The 14,955-nt window shown below is 39.4% G+C and overlaps 1 protein-coding gene across 1 annotated transcript in view; it reads left to right on the top strand.

Annotated features, from left to right (window-relative positions):
• Window positions 1-734: 734 nt before the first annotated feature.
• Window positions 735-14,955, top strand: part of gng12a (guanine nucleotide binding protein (G protein), gamma 12a) — a 30,846-nt gene continuing 16,625 nt past the window's right edge. The window contains exon 1 of the mRNA XM_003437779.5: window positions 735-1,119. The gene's annotated coding sequence lies outside the window, so the exon portion shown is untranslated. The remainder of the gene's footprint in view (window positions 1,120-14,955) is intronic.

Below are 14,955 nucleotides of genomic sequence, written 5' to 3' on the forward strand. Positions count from 1 at the left end.
ATTAGGCAGGTAAACATAGTCGAGGCAACTTTCTGAAATACAAACCGGACAACAGAATAGGGAAGAAAAAAAGATTTAAGTGACTTTGTGGTTGTTGGGTGTCAGGCTGGTAAGTAGTTTGGAAACTGCTGATCTACTAGGATTTTTCCACACAACCATGTCTAGGGGTTTACAGAGAAAGGTTCGAAAATATCCAGAAATCTGGATTAAAAATGTCTGGTTAATGTCAGAGGACAATGGCCTGGCTGGTAGTAGAAGAATATCTCTAAAGGCACCACGCACTGATTTTTAAAGCAAATAGGCTGCAGCAGTAGACTACCACCAGATATTATTCTTGTCAGCTAAAGACAGAAAACTAAGGCTGCAATTCACACAGGAAAAGGGAATGTACCTAATAAAGTGGCCCGTGTATTTAGACTTCCAAGTCTCAATGAATATTTGCACCAGGACCTCACTGACTAAAATAAAAAACATTTCCCGTGTGCTTTTATTTTATTTATTTTTTCTAATTAAGACAGTGTTTATTAGAAGTGAGTTTCTCATTATCCGTGGCAACTGATGCAGAAATAACAGCAAATTTACATTTAAAAGGCCAACTTTACACTTAGCTTTTTAGATTAAATTCTATGTAATAACGCAGTAGCTTTCAAATGCTTTCCTTCATTCCAAGAACATTAGACTGCTCGACTTTTATTTTATTGTGAAATTTTAAGGAAGTCGCGTCTGAGTGGTGGGTAGCTTGAAGCTGGCGGCCGTCCTGCGTTTCGGTTGGTCCGCCTCTCTCCCGACAAAATTCGGCTGTTCTCGACGCAAAGCGTCCAAGTGGAGGAAAAGGAAAGAAAAGGGGGAAGCTGGCGAAGAAGAAAAAGTAAACCACAATTAAAAGAAATTAGCTTTTAACGTCCGCAGAAAGTGAAAGCTGAGCTTTGAAGTCGACGGCGAGGTCTCCGCTGAGCTGGTTTTGCACAGTCTGTGGTGTAAACACGTTAGTGTAGTTCTGACATTGCGCCGTGAGAGACAGAGCAGAGGGAAAGGTCTCCTCCCAGTCTGTTGACGGAGACAGTTTGGCTTCAGTGAAAGGAGACACGGCTATACCTGACTGCACATTACACCGGCCAGGTAAGACTGTAAAACGTGTTGATAAAATGTCACATTAGTAGCCGATATAACGAGCTTTACGCTGAAGCAACAGTTGGTCTCAATCTGTTCTACTATGAGACATATTTACTGTCAGCTGCCAGCTTTCACAGCCTCCCTCCGCCTGTGCAACACTTAGGTGGCACCACAGACAGTTTAGACACACAAATGTTATTTCTGCAGTTGTGTGTCTACAAGGAAATGTGTGATTCGTTTGGTATTCAACAGGTGAAAAGCTTTTAACTGAAGGTTTGTTCAGCACACTGCTGCCCAGGCCTTCTGCCCTGATTATTCCCCAAAGGCCCCACCTACTGTGTTTGCCACATAGTGACTTATTTTGAAAAGCAGATAGATTATTCCAGAAGAGAAAATAAAACCAAGCCACTTCCTTCATGGCCAATCAGATGTATAATGGGTAGGGGCATTACTAGTGTAAGCCCACCATGAACCAGTTCTGAGCCTGGGAAGTGGCTGAGATGTTTACATGGGGCATCAACAGTTCAGGCCATTAGGAGGACAGAATACAGACCAGCCATTGATAAGCCCAACTCATTAGTACCCCATTCACTGCCATCAAAGCTTCCTCTCGACATGAGTGGATCACACCGCACACAGTGGAAGCCCAGGAGCATACATTTCCTGTCTTCGCGTTCCTGACATGCCATGAAGTTTTATTTTGAAAGAGTGAACTGCCTCAGAAGTCAGAAGAGATGAAGTGACCGAATCTGTGCCACTGCTTTATTCCCATTATAGAAGCTTTTAACTTTACTGTTTCATTAATGAAGGAATTGACAGCCCTACAGTGCTGGGTCCAGATATAAGGCTGCTATTATGCTATTACATGGAACAGACTCTTTTTTTTTTTTTTTTTAAACTTATTTTCAGCTCTTTAAAAAAACCAAAAAAGACAGAACAGCTCCTCAGATGAGATTTGGGATGTTTTCAATGTGTTATCACCTAAAAAAAAGATCATTGCTTCTTTTTAGCAGCACCGGCTGCATTTGTAGTTGTGTGAGTAGGTTAGCTGGATAGCTGGCAGGATTTAGTGTGACGTGTGATGCATGTAAATTGATTAGTAACAGAGGAAGGGGGCTATGTGATCTAGATGGGAACCATGTCCTGCTTAACGCAGCGGTTGGATGAGAGAGGAACGGGGAGGGGAACTCCTTGTAAGCTGCAAGACTGAGTGGAGGATCACTTTTGTTTTGTTTCCTTCCTCCTTCCCCATCTGAGCTAAGTTGTGGGATGTGGCCGCACATGCAGCTGTCACCAATGCTGTAATCCTTTATCTGTGAATGGCGTGCATCTCCTCCTCTGACACAGAATGCTGCTCAACTCGATTGGCAGCGAGTTTTTGACAAGCAGGAGGAAAATGCAGCGATGGCCACCGTCTGAGACCAGGATCTGTTTCCTCATAGAGCTCTCTGTGATTCCCCGCAGTGGAGAGTTTTGTTGAAGTAGGAGGCGGTATGTGTGTACGTGCCTGTGTGTGCTTGCTTTCGTGTCTTTTCAGTGATCTCACTACTTCCTTACTGGGCTGAGATTCACATATTTTTCTCAACATGTTACTCACACGCAGAAACCGACATGACTTACAGGCTACTGAGTAAATTATATGTTTCTAAAAGTATTTGTGCTAAAGTACATGTTATTACATTCACACCCTTTCTCCTCTCAATTCCTGAGTCCTTTAAGTAACGTGACAACAACCTCATGGAAACACTGATATTTCTTTCAGCGCTGGAATAATTAGTCAGAGAAAGTTAATCAGCCGCCCCATTAATCACTTTAGCAGGCACAGATTCAACGCTCAGAAAAAGTCTTGAGTCACCCCTCATTTCTTTATATTTTGCTTCCTGGGAGCCAGACGTTCTGGTAAATTTTTAAAATGGACTTGAGCAATATTTCTCCAGGCTCTGTGAAAGCCCTTCAAAGTTGTTGTTTGGTCATTAACTGCTATTGCACTCATTTCCAGTCCAGTCCCCTTATATGACCATTTTCAGAGGAATCTTATTTGTTTGATAGTATAGTCAACACAAAGTGATCTTTGAATGATTCACTTAACACAGACCTATGAGTCATTCAATAAAAAATGTATCTAACTCAAGAGATAAACCAGTGATAGCAAAGAACCAATTTTAAAAAGTATTTCTAAGTACTTTGTTACTAGCAGCCTGTTACAAAAACACATGCTCCCATTTCTTCTTCTCTGACTTTAGCTGAATCCTTGAAAAATGCCGTGTATAACACAGTTTGACAGGTATAAAATACTTTTCCACCAATATAATCATTCCCAAAGAAATATTATTGAAAAACATGGGATTTATCAACATATTGTGCAGCATGTGCCTTAAAAAATGTGAGGCATCTGGATAAGTCAGAGACAAAAAAGAATCTGAAAATAAAGAAAACAATCTTTAGCAGATAAACATTATCTGAAAGTCACGTCCTTAAGAAATAGGGGGAAAATTTCAGGAAAGACCTCATACAGGACCTGAGATATACATGTGGTTATTCAGTTGATCTATCTACTGTTCCCTGAAGCCTCACCAGAAATGGTTTCATTGGAAGGGTAGCTGTTAAGAGGCTATTCTTAATGAAGGTAAACAGAAACAAAAAGCCAACATATGCAAAATTACACAAGAAATGGACTGAAAATCGTTGGCAACAGGTCTTATGGATTGATGAATCTAAATTTTAAATATTTGGTTCAAATAATTTTCAGTGAGTACAGAGGAGGTCAGGAGAGTATCTATAGCTGGGCGGCAGGATTGTCATCATTTGGGGCTGCATTTCAGCCAGTAGTGAAAGTAGCTGGTCAGATTTTTGATCAACCATGCCATACCAGCTGTAAAGTGTTTAAATTGAAGACGAGGATGTCCCTGAAGAAGCCTGGAAAACTATTCCTCTCAATACCAACTGGTCGCTGCAGATGGCTGCCCCACTGAGCCTGGTTTTGCCAGAGGTTTCTTCCTGTTAAAAAGGAGGTTTTCCTTCCCCCTGTTGCCAAGTGCTTGCTCGTCGTCTGATTGTTGGTGTTTTGTACGGTCTTTTCGTTACAGTATAAAGGAGCTTGAGGAAACAGTTGTTTTGATTTGTCACTATATAAATAAAACTGATTTGAATTAAAATGAAAAGAAAGCTGCCTCAGAGAGTTTAGCCTGTGTTAGAGAATAAAGGTGGTCATACCAAATACTGACTTTCAAGCTTGTTAGAATTGTAGAAACTCTGTTTTTGCCTTGTATACTGTATTTTTATAGATGTTTGCAGCTGCTTCAAAAACATCACACAATTATTTCTAATTTTCCTACCAAAATATTAAGAAATGAGGGGTGGATAAAGACTTTGGATCAGTACTGTATGCAGAATTTGCTGTTTCTGATTCTTTTTTTGTTGGCTAAAATGAATATTAAGAGTTATTCAAACCATAATTTCTGAGAACTAAAAATGCATTTCTCGCCATGTGACATTTTAAAGATGTAAGCAACCTTCATCAGTGGTATAAATGAGTAATTCACTCCTACTTAAGTTCTAATTTTCTTTCTCTGATCATTGACAATTAGTAATCATCATCTGATTACTGATTATTCACAATCTATAACAAACTTTTAAGTGATTAGTCAGCAATAGCCAGATAGTTGCTTTTGTGTCTTCCTGGAAGTAACCATTGTTGAGTGTTGAAAGTGTTGAAAAAAACCAAACATTATCTGGTCCTGAGATTATCATCAGACACTGAAAATGTTGCATAGTTTACTCTGCAAAGCCGCCGCATTTTATTAATAAATAACTCAAAACAGTCCTTAGATTAAAGGAAAACTTTATTAAATGTCTTGGTAAAATGGTGTAAAACTGGCAACATTTATACTGAAGAAATCAAATAAACAAGGTGATGAGGTGTTTGATATCAGCTTCAACAGAGAGACTCTGTGTGCTGTCATTATTGTGAAATGGCAGATTTCATTGACACATTCCTGATGGATCTTCTATAAAATGTACAGACAGTTTTATGTGTGTTGTCCACTCTGATTTGGCAGTCTCTTATCTCTGCTCTTACGCTGAAGGTCAAAATCCAGAACTTAAAAAAAGTCTAAACAGTCTCACAGGAGTCTATACAACTCTTTTGATTCACATTCCTGGACATGAATCTTCTCTCTCTGCCTTTTTTGTGTACATGAAGACTATTATTTATTGTTATTTTGTTTTTTTATGAGCCTGGTGTCATATCTATTTACGGGGTCCCTATACATGTACGTGTAAGCATGACTGGCCAGCATATAGTGAAGACAAAGAGCCTGTGTTTAAGTAATTTAAGCTGTACTTAAAAACATAATGGTTGATGGTTTTTATCACAGTCCAGGTGATTTTCCTTTGGTAAAAGGCCAAGATGGCTGCCAAGATTTGTTATGAGGATGACAAAGGTTATCATAGTGTGTATATATATTTGTATATATATAAAAATAAAACAGTTTTCTGGGTTGTCATGCGCCATGTATGTGAAGAAATATATTTATTCTATTTTTACAAGACTGAAAAATGTCCCTCATGTTAGAGTTTTATGCCGTTTTTCTCTCTTTTGTTTCACTAAGAACTCCACAACGTTGTCTTTTCAGTGATGATTTTCTTCCACTTCAGCTATACAGTATGCAAAGATACACTCAAAGGCTCCTCCAGCTTGATGTTTGTGGTGTGTGCCTGTGTATGCACTGCATTGTATAAGTTGGTAGTCACAAGGCTGAGCCTACAGTGTCTGGTTTGCTTGAAATTCACCCTACCCAGCAGCAGATGTACTCAGAGGAGTGGTGGTGACACTGCGGATATACAGTCACACCCATCTGTTGGTTTGGCAGCACACTCACTTGCTTTTATGAAATCCCAGGCATAACTCAGTCCTTTCTTATTGGCTAAAAATGGGCTAACTTGGTGAAACATGTGCTTTATAGCTGAAGCGTTTTCCAAGATGCTGTTTTATTAATTAATTAATTTTTTATTTTGTGTGTTTCAAAGGTGGTTGTAGATGAAAGTCGTTTATTCACTGCTGCCTTCAGGAAGTGAGGCGCTCTCTGTGCTCATGTACTAATCAGGTTGACATCAGCCTGACATGTACACATTTGCTAAGCAGGAAGTGTTGTCATAGCAACCATCTCAGATAGGTAAGAAAGGTAGCGCGCAGACCTAATTTCCCCTCGTTTCAGTAAATGTGTCAAGGCTTTCTGACTCTGATTCACCGCCGTGTCTCAGCCTTTGCTGACTCTGTCTGCTTGTTGTGTCAAGGACACACTGGTCCCTGAAGCTGTGTTCAAGCTGTAGAGATCCTATTATTGTGTTTGTCAGTCTGAGTGGAGGACACAGGTGACAGGCACAAAGGTAAAACTAGTGCCAAATACGGAGCATCTAACATCCATGTGAGAGGAGAAGCCACGGATTTCTTTACCTCTTTACCGCAGCTTTCTCCTCACAGTGACACAGCTCATATTTTCTTTAAAATAAGCCTTAATTAGCAGTGTAGACAATACTGACTCGAACAAAAAACAGGGTGTGCAATCAGACATGGAGCAGAAACTTTAAGATACATAGAAGTTTTTTTTCAATGTACACAATGCTTACTTCAACATAAATAATACTGAATGAAGTCGATCTGTTTCTATTCAGCGACATATTTAAATATTTCTCTGTTCCAGTGTATAGAAGTATCAGAATTTATGTAAATTTTCAACTGTTCATGGATCTAATGTTTAAAGCCTGAGGAAGGATAATGATTCACATCCCTTGCCCAGACTTATTGCCAATGTTTTATATACAGAAGTCATTTTAAATATCTTTTAGGTTTTCTTGGTATGTTTTTTTCAAGTGTAAGAAATACACAGAAGCTCAGCAGCAAAACATTCAGTCAGCAGTCATATAAAATTGTAGAAGGAGCAGTGATATAACTCACGCTACTGCAGATCCTCAGGTTCAAGTCTGTCCTGGGCCATTTGCTGGATGTCATTCTGTACTGCCCTGTCCAAAATAAAGATGAAAACTCTTCAAAATAAACTTAAAAATAAAAACCTCATCTAAATTAAAACAAGAAACTTGAATTAGCATGTGTTTTGTTTTGTTTTGTTTTTTTGTTTTTTTGATAAATTGCCTAAATGGTTATTATTGATTTATGCCTCTGGCTTCGGACTCTTTGATTAATTGTCCAACACTTCTATCCTCAGAAACTGAAATCACCAGATTACTTTATCATTTACATGCAGACTGAGTTGCACAATTTAGATTTTGCTTGACTCAATTTTTGCATTTGTTCCGGTAAAAACAGTGAAAACCACTTTAGGTTGTTTTTTACTGACTTTTGTTCTAATAAAGAAGATTTTAGGCAGTTACTTATGAGAGTCCTTGGTATGCCGTGACTGATGGTACCTGCAAAGCACTTTGGGCTTGTAATAACATGCCTCTGTAAGCCAAAACTAGATTTTGAACGAATATTTTTGTTGGTGTATGAAAGTCTGCACAAAACCAGCCTATGGTGAGAGTGATTTAACAAGCCAACTCAACAATGCCATCTTGAGTCTGTTTCTTTTCCTTATAGCTTCAGGTTAAAGTTTTGTTTTCTTTAACTGTTGAGCAATACCTTAAAACTGATGCTGTAAGTGCACACATTGACATATGAGTCCTTTTTGTGTTGAGGTTGGTGAGCAGGCCTCAGTTTGTTGCCAGTACATAGCTGTTCATCCCGATCTGTGATTGGACAGGAGAGGGGAAGCAGATAAGATAGGTGTGTTTGGAGTGTAAACTATGTCCAAGGTTGAAGTTCCTTGTAACCTCACTTTAATGTGAGGTTAGATTTGTAGCTGTCCCACAAAGTGTAAAGGTTAGTTGATGGGCTGGGGAGCTCATTGCTCTGCAGTATTTGGGAGGAACCGGGGAGGGGTGGGGTGGGGGTGGGGTGGGGTGGGGGTGGGGGTTATTACTGAGAAAAATAACTCAGTTATTGGACAATGTTTGAGTTTTAACACTGGTCATGTAGAGTTCAAATGGTTAGTTAATTGTTTAAATAGTTGTTCATCCTACAAAAGAGAGTTGCCAAAACCAATAATTGCATAATTATAAGGGTTAAAAGCTTCTAGCGTCCTAGATTTGAGGATTGCTTTCTCAGTAGGCCTTTTTCATACAGTGGGAAAAGCACAGGTGATGGCATTAATGGTGGTTTTGTACTACACTGCTACAGTGTCTCAATACTAAAACCAAGACATTGAAACTGAAGCAATTAAATGCATTTGGGCCATTATTAATGAGCAATTTCCTATGTGACCTTGTAAACAATGTTTTGTGTATTTTAATCTTATTTTTTCATTTATTTTTGCTATTTCAAATTTGTATAAATGCAATGGACATTTTTTTTTTTTTTTACTATTTTTTTTGATTCTGTGTGCAGATTAAATGCACACATATGTACATTCACCAGACACTTCACTGGGTATACCTTTGCAACTAGTCGTTAACACACATATGTTATTAGTCAATCACGTGGCAGCAATATAATACATTTAGGCATGTAGACGCGGTAAACACAGCCTGCTGAAGTTCAACTGAGCATCAGAATGAGGGACAAAAGGTGACTTAAGTGACTTTGAATGTAATGTGGTTGTTGGTGTCAGACAGGCTGGCCTGAGTATTTCAGAAACTGCTGAGCTGATGGGATTTTCCCACATAACCATCTCTAGGGTTTACAGAGAACTGTCCTAAAATATCCAGTGAGCAGCAGTTTTCTGGGTGAAAATGCCTTGTTGATGCCACAGGAGAATGGGCAGACTGCTTTGAGTTGATAGGAAAGCACAACTGACTCTAAGCACAAATCACATGGAACCTTGAAGCTGATGGGCTACAACAGCAGAACACCACACCAGCTACCACTCCTGTCAACTAAGAAACTAAGGCTACAATTTAAACAAGCTTATCAAAACTGTACATGTTTTCATATGTGATGACTTAATTTCTGCTGCAACATTCAGATAGTAGGATCACAGTTAGATGTAAGAAACATGAAAGCATGAGTCCATCCTGCCTTGTATCAATAGTTTGGTTTGGTGGAGGTTTAATGGTGTTGGGGATATTTTCTTGGCACACGTTGGACCCTTTAACCCCTGCCACAGCCTACCTGAGTATTGCTGACTATGTCCAACATTTTATGCCCACAGTATAGACATTGTGCCATATCACAAAGTTCAAATTCTCTCAAACTGGTTTCTTGAACATGATATTGAGTTCACTGTACTCAAATGACCTCCACACTCACCAGATCTCAATCTTTTAGAGCACTTTTGGGATGTGGTGGTAATTCACATCATGGGTGTGTAGTCGACAAATCTGCACCAACTGTGTGAGGCCGTCATCATGTCATCACCCTAACCCATCATGGACCAAACTAAGGAATGTTTCCAGTACCTTGTTGAATCTGTGCCACAAAGAATTAAGGCAGTTCTGAAATTAGGAGTCCAACCCTTCTAACCCTTAGCAAGCTGTACCTAATGAAGTGTCCAGTGAGTGTATCTACAATACAGTCAGTGTTCTGCCTGAAGTCCAGTCCAGTTGTGTTCTTGGATATTAGTGAGTCAAACAATTGCAACACTTCATGGATCTGTCGATTATTCTAGTGGATTTATTCAATCAATAAGTTATTCATTTTTAACTCTATCTATAACTCATTTACAATATGAAAATTAATATTAAAAAGTTTATAGTTTGGGTCTCGCTTGATTTGCAGACATCACGGTCGAGCTTAGAGTCTTTTTATGGATGCTTAATGACCCCTAAATTTCATCTTAGCAGCTCTAAAAAAACAACTATAGTAATACTAGTAATAGTAATATATTTTACTATTATCTGACATCATCTTCTAATGTTATATTCTGCCAAACTGTCTATTGGAAACGGTACAGGTTCCAGGAAAAACGTGTAAATGTGCAGTGTTTCTCATGTCCTGATGTTACAGTGCACACACGGACACTGGATGCGTCAGCTGCGAGGCTTGTGATCGATAAAAAGATTTGTGCTGCTCATGACGTTAAGAAGATGAAGAGACACAGCTCAGTGGTGCAGATTTAAAACACAGTTTACCTCAAACATTAACAAGCAAAAGTGCAAACTGTTCTGATAATGCAAGGTCACTGCTGTGTCTTAAAAAGTGTCTTCTTATTTTAATTTTTTCTCTAAAACGTCAACTAATGTAGGATAGATTAGAGAGTGTTAGCTAATTTAGAAACCCTGACTTACTGTAAACAACATAGTATTTATAACATAGTTATAAAAACAAGGTAGCTTCTGTTTTGCCCACATTTATTAATGATGTTTTCAGAAAACTAATCTGCGTGTTATACTGTTACCAAAGGTGGATTCTCCTCGGTCTACTCTCACAATAACTTGTGTGACAAATACTCATTTAATAAATACTTATTTAATAAATTCAGTAAATACTTTGTTTGCCTCGCTTTTTCTTCTTTAAAACAACATGTCTGTATGTTATTGTCAGTGAAGAAGAAGAAGAGGATGGAGAGAAGACAGATTATTCTTGTAAGGGTAGGGGAACAATGTGTAAATGAGGGAGGACACAGAAATATTTATTGGCTTGATTCCCAGGATGGCTGTGTGTGTCATAAACAAAAATATACGTATTTAAGAAACAAAACTATCAGCATGTGGGTTCCTCTCTTGCTTTAATGTGTGATGCTCTGCTTTCCTCCCCAGTGGTAATGTCACAGGAGCAGATGATGTTTGGCAGCATCGTAACAATCAGCAGGCCTCTCTAAGAACAAATAAATAGTGTCTCTCCCGCAGAAGAGTTGGCCTTAAAGCGCATTATGTGGGTTTTGCTTTGAGAGCCCTGTGTGTGTGTTTTGAATACTTCACATAATTTGAAGCCAGTTCCTTCTGTAATGGTGAGGATAAATAACAGGGAACACGGGTTCTCTGTGGACTGCTTTTACCACTTTAAAGTAGACCAAAACAAAAGTAAATGCTGTCATAGTCATTGGAAACAGGCCTGAAACAACTCTTCAGACTTTTTGGATCTTAAAGAGGTCTGTTGTTCAGCTGACAGTTCATTCTTCCTGCCACAAGGTGGTGCACTCTGACTGCTTTTCTGCCTCCCTTGAGAGGCCCGTCATTTTCCTTGGTGCTCCTTCTGCTGGTGCCACCCCAGCATAAGCAAACATTTGCCAAAATATGTTTTAATTCAAAGCATCATTTTTCCATCAGCTATGCTTTTTACATTTAAAAAAATTATTTTATATTAGTCTCTTTACCTTTATGGTTCCAGCTCTGTGTGACAACTAGACCATTTATCTTGATTGCTTTCTTGCACACACTCCTCATGTCACTGTGTATGCTTGCCTATTGTCCTTTACATTACTTTCCTCCTTTCTTTTTTTTCCTCATAAGAGTATGTAAGGGAATTTTTCCTGCAAGGTGAGCATGCATTGTCTGTTTTGCATATGTTGCACCTCTGACGTGAATCAGGGATCGTTTATTTGTCTTGTTAAGGGCTCAGATAGCATGGGTGCGTGCATGTGTGCACTGTGATTATGTATCAGCACTGTTTACTGGAAGGACTCTATAGTAACCAGCACAAGCAGAGCGCCATTAACGCAAAGGCCGACAGACAAGCCTCAGTCTCTTTGTAATCTACCGTTTGTTGGTAATACAGTTAAGATCATGGCTCAGTAAAGGATTTCTAATCTTATAACAAAGGTCAGAGGAGCAATACCTTATTTCAGAGTTAGATATTTTTGACTTGTGATTTCTTCATGCATAGTTTTATATGCAACCCCATGACCATGGATTAAGGTCGCATTGATAGGAAGCATAATGACGATTTGGGCTGTTCCACATGTGATTGGCAAGTACATAAAAAAATGTAGTTTCCTGTAGAAACATGTAAACTTCTGTCTGGTTGGACTGGATAAAAAATGCTTTGAAGTTCTCCCACTCACAGGAAGGTATACCTTTTTTTTTAGGTTACAAACACTCCTCAAATTATTTCCTCTGACATGCACAGGATTTCTTAAGACAGGCCCAAATATGGGCATATCCTGTTGTAGGATCGTGTGGGTAGGCCAGCCTGCCAGCAGTAAGGAATGCTGGCTAAGACTACCTTTATTGCATTAATGGTGTAATAGCAACTCCTAAATATGCACATATGGGTAGGGTTCAGTGCTCTGTCAGCAGCATGCCATTTTTAACTAACTGAAGGAAAGTTCAAGATGCAGCAGAAGCATGCAGCCCAGCTTAAAGGCTCCAATGACAAATGAATCATTCATAATCCTCACAGTCCAATCAGCATGTAAATTCAGCTGTCTGGGTGTGTGCAAGTGGGCTGGAGAAACAGTGTCACTTTGATGGATTCTTTCATTGCTTTGGGGGCCTTTCTGAATCTATGGGGAAGTTTGCTGGCATCCCAAACAAAGGCCAGTGTGTGTCCTTCCTCACAGAGGCCTGGCTGGGACCCCTCCTCGACACCTGTAGCAGAGGGCTCTGCATCCACAAGCGTCCACGCTGTGTTTGAGAGAAGAAACCCACGCCCCTTTATTCACTTTTAAAAACTCCTCGGGCCCCACAGTTTTTGTCTGTTATGCTCAGTGTTTGTTTGGAGCAGAAGCAGGTGTCTGTGAGATGCACAGTCGCTGTCTGTCTTCTTGTCCAGATTCTCAGTGTCTTCTCATTCGCTCAGATCAGGTGTCTCATTCACACTCTTGTCAAACTCACTCTCTTTTAAACCAACATCAAGGCTTTGTTTGGCTGTGATTTATAGAGTTACTCGCTCCTTCACGGTGCAGCAAGGCTTCACATTTTGTCCAGGAATGCTTCTTGTACAGTGACTCCTTGTGCAGCTACCTTTTTGAACTGTTCCCAATAGGCACTGTTCACTCTCGCTGCACTTGTTGCAAAAAACCACACCGTTATCTGATCGTGTGGAGATTTTATTTTTTCTCAGTGGAGGAATCATTTGCAGGATAAGCAATTTAAACATTCATCAACTGTTAGTGCAGTTAGTCTATCTGATTAACACACACACACACACACACACACACATTTCTGTGTATAGCTCTATTTGCAGAAGAACTTCTCGCTCTGTTGATTTCTTGTGTGTTGCTCTACGATGACCTTATGGCACACACTTTTCTGTGTATTGTCTTGACTAATTCTTTTTTTTGTCCACCACTGGAGTCTCTTTAAATGACTATAGTCCATTTTAAAAATAAACAAAACTACTTGCATGAATGAGCCGGGTGAACTTAGTGACCTTGTAGTGCTGAGAAATGGATGGAGCATGAAGAGAGAGGAAGTAAAGGGAGACGAAGGGAGGATGAGGAGGAGGCAAACATAATTTTTGAGGGGATTTGGGGTGGGCTGCAGAGGAAGTGGCCTCACTGTGACCCACAGTGTAAGCCTCTTCCTGCACCCGACATGTCTTTGAAACTGTTAGATGAACAGAGTCACGGTGGTTGGAGGGAGGAGCAGCCATTCATGTGGCCCCTGATTAATAGTAACTCGGGTTCCTTTGTGTGTATGTGTAGTAGGGGGGTGATTGTAAGTCAATCTGACTATAAGTCAACGGGCTGTCTGAGATCCTGTCTGCCTCTTTTTCTGGATTTTAACCGTCATAATTTAAACTTTTGTTCCTGCTGCCTAAATGTCTTGTAATCATGTTGAATCTATATCTGAGTGTCTGAAAAGTAATTAGAGGAACAAGGAAGACATTTCAAAAACAAAACCACCATTTTTTTTTTCTGTGGCGTTACTGGAATTTCAGTAGGCATGTTGTCACTTTAAATTCCCCAAGTGCAACAGCCTCAGTGTCATTAGTGTTTCATTATCTTTTGGGTGTTTTTTGTGGGATTTTATGCAGTTATGAAATTTTTTTCACACTTGCAAGTTTCTGAATCTCAAATGGTTACTCGTTCCTTTTTGTGTGTGTGTGGGTTTGTAGACTCATAACAAGATGCACCATGGTTGTGTCTAGTACATTTAGGGCAAATGCTGGCTCTAGTGTTTCTTAGCGCGATCTAAAATATGCTGTAAAAGTCACCATTGCCATTTTCAAACATGATGAGACAAGTGAAGGGTGGAGCTTACTGTAAAACTGCACTCCTATTAGCTAGCAACTTGTCAATCCAAAGACGTTAGACATTGAGCCTAACAGAGATAATGGTCCTGTAAAAATAAACTGACCAAGCTGAATAAATGTTTTATTCAGTGTGACATGAAATGAGACCATAAACTCATCACAACATAGTGTATAGGTCAAGTTCGATAGCCTCATAATTTCTATAGGACCAGAAGTGTAATGGCCTTTGAAAAGAATACAGGTTTACCGCAATGCTTTATTTTTCAGATGCAGCAGTTGTGTCCTTTATATCGCTGCAAGTTTTCTATATATGCTAATATGAGTTTTTGTATGTTTTAACAATAGCATGAAAATCAGAAGAGAAAGCTGAAAGGAAATTTAACTTGCAAGTTTTATGTCCAATTTTGGTCTTGGACTTTACGTAGCTGTGTGCTGACGTATGTATTATTCCTGATCAAAAACATTTGTCCTCCTGACCTTGCCCCTCTTCCCGTTCAACCCTATCTGAGGCATTCACTGCTGTCATAAAGTGATAACAAAATCATTTACCTGGACTTTGAAACAGTGGCACAGTAAATGTCTGCAGAGCTTACTGTAATAAGTACTTAAGCCCCCATAGTCCTAATCACTTTGGAATAGGAAATATGCATCAAGTCTAATAAGGTTTTTAATGTCAGCACAATAATGAGTATGCATTTGTCAGAGTGACTGCT

This window comes from Oreochromis niloticus, linkage group LG18 (assembly GCF_001858045.2).
Source record: "Oreochromis niloticus isolate F11D_XX linkage group LG18, O_niloticus_UMD_NMBU, whole genome shotgun sequence".
Taxonomy (NCBI): Eukaryota; Metazoa; Chordata; class Actinopteri; order Cichliformes; family Cichlidae; genus Oreochromis; species Oreochromis niloticus.